The sequence below is a fragment of the Lutra lutra genome, chromosome 9 (assembly GCF_902655055.1).
Source record: "Lutra lutra chromosome 9, mLutLut1.2, whole genome shotgun sequence".
Taxonomy (NCBI): Eukaryota; Metazoa; Chordata; class Mammalia; order Carnivora; family Mustelidae; genus Lutra; species Lutra lutra.
The window spans coordinates 68,087,702-68,100,430 of record NC_062286.1 but is presented as its reverse complement, the minus strand read 5'-3'; the positions used below and the strand labels follow the sequence as shown (position 1 = coordinate 68,100,430).

At 39.0% G+C, this 12,729-nt stretch overlaps 1 protein-coding gene across 6 annotated transcripts in view; it reads left to right on the top strand.

Moving 5' to 3' along the window:
* Positions 1-12,729, top strand: part of ACYP2 (acylphosphatase 2) — a 192,533-nt gene that overhangs the window by 150,148 nt on the left and 29,656 nt on the right. The gene's annotated exons all lie outside the window — the stretch shown is intronic.

The following is a 12,729-nucleotide window of genomic DNA, read 5'->3' as shown; positions in this document are numbered from 1 at the left end:
TCTGCCTCAATTTTCTCCTGGTTGTTGTGACGATGAGATAAGATATGGAGCTTAGGCGGGGGAGGCATTGATTCTGTCTTTATCTGTTTCTATGTTGTTTGATTTGTTAATAACAAACATGAATTATACATTTTTGTGATCAAGAAAAAAAATATCAAGCCCCTGGATAGCTCAGTGGGTTGAGCATCTAACTTAATTTTGGCTCAGATCATGATCTCAGGGTTGTGAGATCAAGCTTCCTATTGGCTCTGTGCTGGGCGTGGAATCTGCTTGTGATTCTCTCTACTTCTCCTGTCCCTCTCCCCACCTCTCTTTCCCTCTCAATTAATTAATTAAAAAATTCTAAGGCCTATAAGACTGTCTGGCATAGAGAGCCACCTAATAAAGTCATTGTTATTATGTCTGAAAGCAAAGTCCTTGAGTTTCCACTTGACCTAGGGGGGATTTATTAGCTCTGGAAGCTTGGTTGTTGAAGGAAGAGATAAGATAGGGCAATAGGCAGAGAAGAATTGGGGTTAGAGGTTTCTAAATTTCCGGTAAGAAGGGCTTGTATATGCTCAAGTGTTGGGTAGAAGAGTGGGAGGAAGAGACATCAGTTTAGGTAAGTGTGAAAACGAATGGAGTTAAGTCCCAAGGAATGGGGGAGAGGGATAGTCCTAGAACCTTGGCTAAAGGAACTTACCTTAAGAAAGACTAATATGACCTAACCATTAGTAGATGGGCCCCATTTTTTTGAGCTCACCGAGGTAACAAAAATAACAAGATAGTTTTGGAAAATGAGAAGGGAATGAAAAGAACTCTATGGTTTTATTTATCTGCCTGGTTCTGGCGATGTGAGAATAGGTTGTTTGAAGAGGAGCCAACATTGTATTTTTCTATTTGTGGGTTATAGTGGTAAATGATTGCTGGCAAAAGGACATCTTTTCAAGTGGCTTCCCTTGGTGTAGGTCCGGGGGCAACAAGAGGAGGTATTTCTATAGCTGGGAGAAGAGTTCAGTACTGTCTTCCTAGAATGGGCTCTCATTTCAGAGTCTAAAATAGATTCGAAATACTGTGCTATTTGGGAATTGGGGCCCACTCCTTCTAAGCACATCTGTTGGTAGCTGTTCAAATTCAAATAAATTCAAATGAGGTCCAAGGAATGCTCATATTACATTTACTGATTGCAAGAAGCATTTGAAAAACACACATCCAGAAAACCCACACTAGTCACTGACAGTGCCGAAGACACACAGCCTTGATTTTCTGCCAGCATAGGTATTCTGAGCCTGAGCCACAACATTTAATTTCTTAAAAATGCCCTTTTCTCCCTACCTGAACTTTTTAACTGAGATTCATTTTTTATTCTCAAAAGTTTAAATTTGAACCCCATCTCATAGTCGTGTATTTTGATTTTGATCGTTCTACAGCCTTCACTTGGAGAAATGAGGTTTTTGGACTATTAGAGTCAGAAAGCCAGGATCGAACAGATGCATTTTCTTCTGTCTTTTCTCCAGTTTTAGTAAATGAACATTTTTCATTTGGGTGTTGGAATTAAGGGAACTTGGTATATCTATTTATTTATACATGATTCCATGATAGGAAGAAATCAGAGCATCTTTAAAAATGCAAAGATGGGGGGCACCTGGGTGGCTCAGTGGGTTAAGCCGCTGCCTTCGGCTCAGGTCATGATCTCAGGGTCCTGGGATTGAGCCCCGCATTGGGCTCTCTGCTCAGCAGGGAGCCTGCTTCCTCCTCTCTCTCTGCCTGCTTCTCTGCCTGCTTGTGATCTCTCTCTGTCAAATAAATAAATAAAATCTTAAAAAAAAAAATGCAAAGATGGGGGTACCTAGGTGGCTCAGTTGGTTAGGCATCTGACTTTGGCTCAGGACATGATCTCAGGGTGCTGGTGTCAGCCCCACATCAGGCTCCCCATCAGCGATCAGTGGGGAATTGGCTTGTCCCTCACCCTTTCCCCCTCCCACTTATGCTCTTGTGTACACACACACTGTCTCTCTCTCTCAAATAATTTTTTTTTAAAGGCAAAGACAGGACAGAAAATATGGAAAGTTCTCTCTTTTTCATTAAGCTATGACTCTCTGTAAGGAAAATGATCCACTATACATACTGGAAAAAATAGAAGGACCATTTTAAGGTTGTAAGTTTTCCTTTTTATCTTTGTAGTTGAAATTGTTGTAGTTGAATAGAATTTCAAGTGGCATATTCATATGTCATTACCTGAAAGTTTAATGTTAGAAGTAGATACTATACTAAGTACATTACATGAATTATCTTCTTTAGTTTAGATCTCATAATTACCCATCCTATGGAGTATTATTTCCATCTTATTTCCATCTTACAAATGAAGGTATCCAAAGATTAAAAATAAGCAGTTTGCTCAAAGTCACACAACTGAGTCAGAATTCAAATCCATGTCTGTTATTTCTAGTTAATAACTCCTGATCTAAATTATGTCTTTTATATGGAATTTGGCAAAGGACCTTAAAAAGAAAACAAAATGTATTAGGAGTTGTAAGAAATAAATTCACATGTAAAAGATGAAGACATTTGTCTAAATTCAGGCAAACTTTTAAAACAAATATTATGGTAAAAATAAAGCATCATCAGGAAGAGGGAAGACAGGATACCAAGAGCTCAGAACAAGGCTCCACAAAGGTGTGGCAAAACCGCAAACCCTTGTTTCTCAAGGTGTGTTCCTTGCATTCTCCTGAGCCTTTTGGAAACAAGAGTGGTCTCTGTAAGGTGCTGGCACAGTGAAAGATCCTTCCTCTAGGAAAGCTAATAACTTGCCACTTGACACTGATAGTCCTATTTTCTTCTAACTTTTTATTTTCATCTAAAATACTGTAGGGTGCCTGGGTGGTTCAGTGGGTTAAAGCCTCTGCCTTCAGCTCAGGTCATGATCCCAGGGTCCTGGGATCAAGCCCCGCATCGGGCTCTCTGCTCAGCAGGGAGCCTGCTTCCCCCCCTCTCTCTGCCTGTCTCTGATCTCTGTCTGTCAAATAAATAAATAAAATCTTAAAAAAAAAAAAATCCCTTCTTAAAAAATAAATAAATAACTAAATAAATAAATAAATAAATAAAATACTGTAGGTGTTAGGGTGTCTGGATGGCTCAGTTGGTTAAGTGTCTGCCTTCAGCTCGGGTCATCATCCAGGAGCCTGGGATTTAGCCCCAGGTCAGGCTTCTTGCTTAGCTGGAGTCTGCTTCTCCCTCTCCCTCTCCCCTATCCCCTCTCCCATGAGCTCTTTCTCAAAAAAAAAAAAAAAAAAAAAAAAATCTTAAAAAAATTATAAAATACCATAGGTACTGAAAAATAACCTAGGTGTTAGAGTCGGTAATGTTCAACAACTAGTACTGTCCAACTACTGGTATGGATGGTTCCTCCTTCTTCCCCAGACTTATATACAGAAAAAAATACTATCCATGATTGCACTAGTCCATGTCAATAGTGACTTTCAGTTCTGTCTTCTTCAATATGCACAGTAAGTGGAATTACTACTGGGTTCCCCTCCACTATTAAATAAGAACAATTTGTTCTGGTTTTTATAATTCTAATACCTATATATAATAGCCTATTGGGTTGATATAGTACAGTTATATTGGGCATTTTGCTTGTTTCCAGTTTTTGCTGTTGTAAATAGTCTTCTAATATTATATATTATATAATACCAATATATATTTGAGTATATGTTACATATTTTATTATATATTTAATATACATATATAATTCACATACATTTTTTCATAAGAGAATTGTATGTTTATATCCTTTGGCCATTTATCTCTTGGGGTTTTAATATTTTTGAAGGTTTGAATAAATTCTATATTACATATACCAACTTTTTTTTATCATAATCAATACAAATGTTCTCCTTAATTCTTTTAGTTTTTTATGTTACAGTCATTTTCTTGCTTGGTTTTTTTGAAGCCATTTATTTTTTTTTCCTTTATGATTTCCATTATTGCTATAAGCTTCTTGGAGATATATCCCTCTAAAGATTTCATAAATATTTGATTATTTCTCCTTGCTTTGATAAGAATTAAAGCAAATATTTAACTCTTTAATCCACTGGGGGCTTAGTCTGGTATGTGGTGTGAAAGCCAATCGAAATCATGTTTTGTTTTGTGTTTGTTAGCTAGTTATCCTCGGAATTATTAAAGTGTAGTTACACAATTATTAAATAATTATTATTTTTCCCAATTTTATGGTACTTGTAAATTAATTTCTCTGTTCCACACTGCCTTATTTACTCATATATTTATTTTCAAAGATTAATTTACTTGTTTTAGAGAGAGAGAGCACAAGGTAGGGAAGGGCAGAGGGAGAGGGAGAGAATCTCAGATTCCCTACTAAGTGTGGAGCCTGATGTAGGGCTCAGTCCCACAACCCTGAGATCATGACTTGTGAACTGAAACCAAGAGTCAGAGGCTCAACTGACTGAACCACTCAGACACCCCTTATTTTAATAATTCACATGTTCAGTTTTAGGATTTCCTAGGAAGTAGATCAGCATTATATAAGTTTATCCTCCCTCCTGTTTGTGTCACTTTGCTATTTTCAATGGAATTTCTTCCCTTTTTATTACATTATTGAGCTGGTACATACCATCATAAAAAAAGCTCCTAGTTACAGTAACTTCATTATAAAGTCAGTCTAATTCAATAAACGCATATAGGCTAATAAATTTAAACAGATTCTTAGGATTTCTAGACCTACAGTCACCCTTCAAAACATCACATTCCATTGGCACTAAGTGAGTACCTACTAAATGGAGCCGCCATTATTTGCATACTGAAAAGAGCTTCAGGCTGGAGAGTCAGGAAATTTGAATTGTACTTCCATATCCTCACCTGAGAAAGCCGTCTATGAAGCACCTTTCTGAGCGAGACACCCTGCTAGGCACTTGTCAGAGGCCATCTTGCCTAAGGCTTAGAATAAGCCTACCGAGTATGTATATCATTAAATACCATAAGCGAGGAAAGTAAAGTTGAGCAGGTACAGTAGGCCAGGGTTGGCCCACTCTAGGCCTGAAGAAGCAGTAAGAAATGGAACACCCAAGGGCCCATCTGTGGCAGTCTCTCGGCCCGCAGCCTGGTGACCTGACAGGTTTATCACTCCCTGGGGGCTGCAGTGACCAGTGAACTTCAGCCAAGGGTCTGTCAGGAAAGCAGGAGGCATGGGGAAGCTGCATTAGCTCACTTTCATCCCTGTCTTGTACATACACTTTATATTTCCTGTCTCTGGGTCATGGTAGGTAAGTCTGTGTGAAACTGTCCTGAAGGAAGTCTGTGTTCCCTTTCTCATCAGTCTTCCAATCCTCGTCAGCTCTTTGAGGTCTGGCTTAGCTCAGTGGGTTAAGTATGTGTCCCAAATCATAAAAATGGTGATGGAGTAAATGACTTCCTTGATAGCTGGTGGTTTCTCCATTCTCCCAATGATGTCTACACCTGTGATACGATCCGGGCAGTTCATCTCACCCCTCTGTGGTTTCCTCATCTGTCCAACAAGAGAATCTGATAAACAGTCCAGTTTTGACAGGCAGGACAACAACTCTGTTACTAAATACACATTACATACTTCTTTCTTCAAGACTGCAAATTTCTAAAGTCAGAGACTTCTTGCACAATTTCGAATCACTCCTATTGCTCTGCATATAACAAGCATCCAGTGAATATTGATGCTGGATGAATGAATGATTAATCAGTCAGTCAAAGAAAACAGTCTTAGCACTTTTCTCACAAAACATTTGCAATGCTAGGACACAAGGAGCCCCTAAGATATTTCATGTTTCAACTGTGGAGTCTTTTATAAAGACTGCATTGGTCATTGGCCTTTTCACAGGAAGATACTTACTTAGTAAGGGTCAGCTTGTTTTCATCTGAAAAGAACAAAGAATAGAGCTTTGGGATGCTGGAAGCCTAGGAAGGATCAAGGTGGGAGCTGTGGTAGGTAGACTTTTCTCGGATAAAGCTCTTTGGGCTCTTTCTATCTCTGTGCTGCTGTGACAGCGACAATACAAAAAAACCTGACTATTCATATTTAACAAAACTAAAGCCTGTCTAAACCCCATCTTGAATAAATGGCAAATTAAGGGGAGCATACCTTAACTTCTCTGTTTGGGCATGGGCTAGGAACTACTACGTCGTAAGTTCCCATCTATAATTGAAACACGCAACGTGTTCAGTGCACCCTCAGAAGATAGAACTGAATCACTTCTGCATTATTTAATATTCTCTTTTTATGCCTCCCAAATCCAAAGAAAGACACACAGGCCCTCGAGAGGCATAGAACCTATGGATTTTGTAATCACTGGTTTTTTTTGTTTTGTTTTGTTTTTTTAAGATTTACTTATTTATTTATTTGTCAGAGGAAGAGAGTGCACAAGCAGGCAGAGTGGCAAGCAGAGGCTGAGAGAGAAGCAGGCTCCCTACCAAGCAAGGACTCCATCCCAGGACCCTGGGATCATGCCCTGAGCCAAAGGCAGTGGCTTAACTGACTGAGCCACCCAGGCATCCTGTAATCACTGGTTTTAAACTTAAAATCTCACTGAAGTCACTAGTTAACAGTTCTATACCTTCATGTCCGAAACCTTCTAAGCAGATATCCCAGCAACACTTCTGCTCCTTCCTCTACCCCTAGACAAGGAGGGTAGGGAGGGAAGACCTGCACGGCCACTAGTTAGCGAAGGTTATTTTTGGAATAAAAGCAGGAATTTGCAGCGTGCACAAGTGGCTGGCTTTGTCTCCTGAGCTTCATAATACCCACATCATAGTGAGACAATACAGTTATTGTTCCCTGAAGCTAAAAGTCTGGGGGAAGTTAAACATTTTTTGTTGAAAATTATTTAGCATGTCAAACAATTTTTGACTGAGTTTTTATAAAAAAGGAAACTTAGAGAGGGAAAGCCATAATAAGTCAAACTGTTTTTTAATGAGCCACAGTATTTGCAGGGAAAGAAAATATTACATAAACCAAGAAGAGCTTGCCTAACGCGGTTATAAAGGAGAACGATGCAAACCACAACAGCAGGTGAGAGCTGCCCCAGTAAAGACCAACAGTGGTGTTTTCCTTATCCTTTATTTTCTTACCCTTTATTTATTTATTATTTTGTTTATTCATTTGAGGGGGAGAGGCTGAGGGTAAGGGAGAATAGACTTCTCACTAAGCTGGGAGCACAATGTGGGGCTCGACATGGGGCCTGATATGTGGCTCGATCCCAGGATTCTGGGATTACGACCCGAGTGGAAGGCAGCTGTTTAACCATCTGAGCCACCCAGACACCTTCTTTCCTTATCCTTTATTACCCAAAATATCTGCATTTAGTTGCAATCTGAGAAACAGGTAATACAGTCACAAATGTCTTTCCTTTCAGAATTTCGTTTTGGTTTTTGTTTTGTTTACCACTTTGCGATAGTGTTAGCTTTATTGTCCCAGAATCTCTTCTGGGTAAACATCATGTTAATTAAGTTTTGGTAATAACTTATTCATAGTGTAGATGTTTTTTTACATTCTCAGTGTTATTTTAGTTTGAAAGGAAAGGCACAAGGCTGAGCTGTAGAGGATGCTCTGGCAGCCTGAGCAGAGGTGGTCGCAGAGGCTCTAGACTGTGCTCCAGGCTTCCTAGTGGTATTTGACAATTCTGTGCAAGGTGAGGTATATGAAAGACAATGACTGACAAGGACCTTCTCCCCTCAGTAAACTTGGTCTTAATAAATGCTCCAATAAAGTTTATTTTGACCTCGAGTTAAAATGCCTTAGCTCTCCTGGATGACTATAATGGGGCTGCTTCTCTGTATTTATTCAAGTTAAATTCCACGGAAACCCTTACATTATATGAGTTCAACTACACTCTCCAAAAGAGAGCCTGAACAATGTGAACCTAAATCCCAGTGTACCCTTCCAGTCACATCTGACTCCTTGCACCTGCCCCTCTGTCGCATGCTTCCCTGTGCCACTCCCATGCACGGGAGTCTGAGCATTCGCTCTGTAGGACTGTTGGTGAGAGGTAAAAGTCTCAGGTTTTCAGCGGTTTTTAATTTTGAAAGGAAACTAGTACTGCTTGAGTATTTCTAGCTTCTGGAATTAGATGAAGAAAGAAAACCCTTTTCTAACATTTTCCACAAAATCATGGAATAAGACGAAATGGGGACATTTTCTAGTACTTTATTTTGGCAACCTCAGGGCTGTGCTTCCCGAGGGTCCCATGGGAAGAAACGGATAGCCCTCAGAGTGGGGATCGCCTTTGTATTTAATACTTATCTTTCTAAGGAATATTAATCTCTGAGAAATGATAAAGTAGATATGTAGAATCTAACATATTAGGTGAATTCCATGTAGGTGAACTTGGAATGTCAGCATGCATTGATTTATAATGAACATCTAAGCTGTACTTGATTTACCTAGTGTAGGGTATTTGATAAGGACAAAGTAAGTTCCAATTCAATATAATTTATTAGTTAATATTTAGATAAAAGGCAACATTAAGCATATTCCTAACTATATATATTTTAATTGTGTACATAACAGTTGCTATGGGTTTTGCTCTGGTTTTTTTTTTTTAAGATTTTATTTATTTGACAGAGATCACAAGTAGGCAGAGAGGCAGGGAGAAAAAGGGGGGGGAAGCAGGCTCCCTGCTGAGCAAAGAGCCCGACAAGGGGCTCCATCCCAGGACCCTGGGATCATGACCTGAGCTGAAGGCAGAGACTTTAACCCACTGAGCCACCCAGGCACTCCTGCTATGGGTTTTATGTATATATATATATCTTTTTTTTTTTTTTTTCGGAATCAAATAGCTTTTAGTGGGCCCTTTCTATCCTTGTAGGGGAGATTAAAGAAAGCCTGGGTGGCTCAGTGGGTTAAAGCCTCTGCCTTCGGCTTGGGTCATGATCCCAGGGTCCTGGGATGGAGCCCCACATCAGGCTCTCTGCTCAGCAGGAAGCCTGCTTCCTCCCCTCTCTCTCTCTCTGCCTACTTGTGATCTCTGTCAAATTAAAAAAAAAAAAAAAGTGCCCCAGCTGCACTACTGTTTTTAATTTTTACTCTCTCTGTGGACACCTTGAGTTTTCATTCTGAAATAAGCCCAGTCCGTGTCTTTATAGAAAAAGTCCAAATCCCTTGGACACTGTACAAGACCCTTCACCATCAAGCCCATGGCTGCGATAGCCTATTTAAGTCATGAGTCTCCCACTTAGAATACCTGGTATTTCAGCCAAAATTCTCATTTATTAATTACAGATTCTATATATGTCTAACCGTTTTTAGTATTACAAAACCTATTTTTCATATGGAGAAAATCATTCCTGACATCACCATGTTGGAGTTACTAAATTTGAAAAAACTTGATGTCATTGGTAAAAGATTAGTAGTATCCATCTCTGGATGTCACTATCCCCCTGCAAGAGACATTGTCAATAAAATTTCAGCAATTTTTGTAATGACTTTGATCACAAAAGCCAAAATTTTTTATTTCTGTGTCAGATTGCTCTTTCACACAGGAAGAAGAGAAAAATTATTTTTATTCCCTTAGGCATTTTTCCCAGTAATCTTTTGTTAATTTAAAATGATTAATATTTATTTGGAGAAATTTGAAAGTAAACAAAGAAGGAATGAAGAAAGGAAGGAAACTATCCAGATTTCAGGAGATGATTACTATTATCACTGTGATATATAGCTTTCAAATATTTTTCTGTCCGTATGTATTTTCTTATAAAACTAAAGTCATACTATACATCTTGTTGTGAAACTTGCTTTTAAAAAATTTAACACGATATTACAAATATCGTCATTAGTAAACATTTATCTCCTATATTCCTTTATATATAGTAATTATATATATATAGTAATTTATCTCCTATAGTCCTTTATATATAGTAATTTATTTAACCAATTCCTAATTTAAATTGCTTGAAGTATTTTCTTGTATATAGTGAATATCTTTGAGGTATGATCTTTAGCTATTCCTCAGTTGTTACCTTAGGATAAATTTTTAGGAGTGGAATCATGGAGTCACATTTTATTTATTTAATTAGGCAATGTGTGCAAGATGTACAAAAATTCCAAAAGAACAATAGGATATTCCCTGAAAAGTAAGGCTCCGTTCTTCCTCCTGGGAAGTAGCTACTTATGGTGGTTTCCATGTATTTTTTCAGAAATATCTCATGCATTTATAAACTTGTGTAAATCCTTCAGTATGCCTGTTAAGAGACTAGTAAAATGGTTTCAGTAGTAGAATTTGTTTTGTAATTTCATATGCTTAAAAAAATCACGGGCACAAAAGCTTTCTACAATAAGGCAACATGAAATTGTCTCAGTTCTGTACTACTACTTTAGATTTTACTTTTATGTAATATGTCACTTACTACCATGATATTTTTATCTTCATTAAACACTAACATTTTTTTATACAGATAAATTTGAACACATTCAGAAGCAGAAAGAACAATATAATGAAGCCCCAAGTACACGACTTGTATGCACATTTTAAGGCTTTTAATAAACCATGCCGAGTTTTTCTCCATAAAACGTTTTTACTGATTTATACTCTTATCTGCTCTAGGAGATTTACACTAGCTTCAGTTTTGTTTTGTTAAATTTTAGAGATGCTGTATTCAAGGTTGTATGCCTATCTTTATTTTTACATAATCTTTTTTAACAAGAGAAACTTGGTGGTAGGAAGGGAAGATGATAGGAAAAGTAAGGCCTATTGGTTGTAATAGGACAATAGATTTAATCTAGCACAGTGATGCCGTTCACCTTGGTGTAGCTTCCTGGTTCCATGTGTTTGGAAGAATTAGGGGAACACTTCCAGCTCTGTGGGGAAAAGTGCTAGAACTAATTAGTAATGTCTACCAAAGGAAAGGGAGGAGGCGGGGAGGATTGTTGGTATCAATGCCCTGTAGTTTGCTGATTCTGCTTTAGCTAAAGCCCGTAACAGTGTGCTTTTGTACCATTCCTTTGTTTAGCAGCCATAAAAACCAATTTGGTTTAATGAAAAGGTTATGAGATGTTTCTATTGACCTACAGATGCCCAAAGCCTGCTTTTTTTTTTTTTTTTTAAGATTTTATTTATTTGACAGAGAGAGATCACAAGTAGGCAGAGGGGCAGGCAGAGAGAGAGGGAAGCAGGCTCCCCGCTGACCAGAGAGCCCGATGCGGAGCTCGATCCCAGGACCCTGAGATCATGACCCGAGCCAAAGGCAGAGGCTTTAACCCACTGAGCTACCCAGGCGCCCCGCCAAAGCCTGCTTTTACATTGATAACCTTTCTCAAAAATAAGTTGCTCTTTTGAAATGGACTCAGTAAAGAGGGGGTTGCTGCCCCATCATTAAGGGAGCACTGGTGGGGGGAGGGGCTTGTTTGTGGAAGCAGGAAAGTCTGGGATTCGCCTGGTCACAAGGCTCTACCTGACTCCAGGCAGGACCATGAATCTGTTCAAGTTCCCAGTGTGGTTTGTGGTTTGTGGTCTTGGAGCAGAAAAGCTAAGTGACCCACAAGAAATCAAACCCCAAATCTTATTTTTAATCTCACTTTAACTTGATTTAAACTTACTGAGCTCACTAGCCACAACAAAAGTATATTTAAAAAATATTAAGTATATCAAGTTTTTGAGAACTACCGTTTCATGAACCAATAGAATGGTATATTTAGAAGGCATCTTCAAGATCATTGAGATAAAGCCTAGGCAAAAGACATCCCATAGGCCAAATCCAGGCCACTGCCTGTTTTTGTAAATCAAGTTGTATTGGAATGCAGCCAGGCCCATCTGTTTATGCCTTGTCTGTGGCAGCTTTTGCATTACAAGAGCAGAGTTGAGTAGTTGTGACAGACTATATGGACCACAAAGCCTGAAACATTTACTATCTGGCCCTTTATAGAACATGTTTGCCAAGCTCTGATTCAAACCAGCCTTTTCATTTTAGAGATGGAGAGATTGGGAATCACCTCAGTTATGAAACTTGAGAAAACAGCTGGCTGAATTCCCCAGGTCGTCTCTGTCAGGTTGTGGAGGTACAGTCCCTTAAGGTTTCTGTGAGAGAGTGAGTTTTCACATCTCCTGGAAGCCCTACTCTTCCTCCTCAGGCCAATGTCACTCCCTCCTCCATCACCTTATGTACTTACTGCAATAAGGGTAGAATGAAAACTGTCCTGTGCTCCTACAATGCTTCAGATAGTCCTTGGTTATCCTATTCATCATGCTGAATTCTAATCATTTGGCTTTCCCACTAGATCATGAATTTGTTGGGTATAGAAACCATGCCACATTTGTCATCATAACCCAGATACCCAACACACGTGACAGCACAAATCTCTAACAACTATTTGTTCATTGGTTTGCATTTGACACCTCATCTTTCATGGCTATTTTAAGATAAACTCAACTGTTGTAAAGCTGAAACGCGAATATTGTAGTTTATAATTTTCCATTCCTGAGCAAGCGCCTCCCCATCCCTAATCTCCCAGCAACAGGAGATATTCAGAGTCAGAACACTGTATTAGGAAGGTAACACGTCTCCAGTCTTTTCACTGCACCTGATAAGTAATGGCCCCAAGCCTCAGAGCCCATTTTGACTTGTATTCCTGGCAAGTAGAGAAGAGCCTGTTGTAAGTCAAGGGCAATAAAAATGGACAGGAGAGATGAAAGAGTGCTAGAATCAACAGGAGATGGCTGATCGATTATGCAGGGGTGTTGAGAGTCCATGACTTCCCAGGTTCTGTCACGTTTC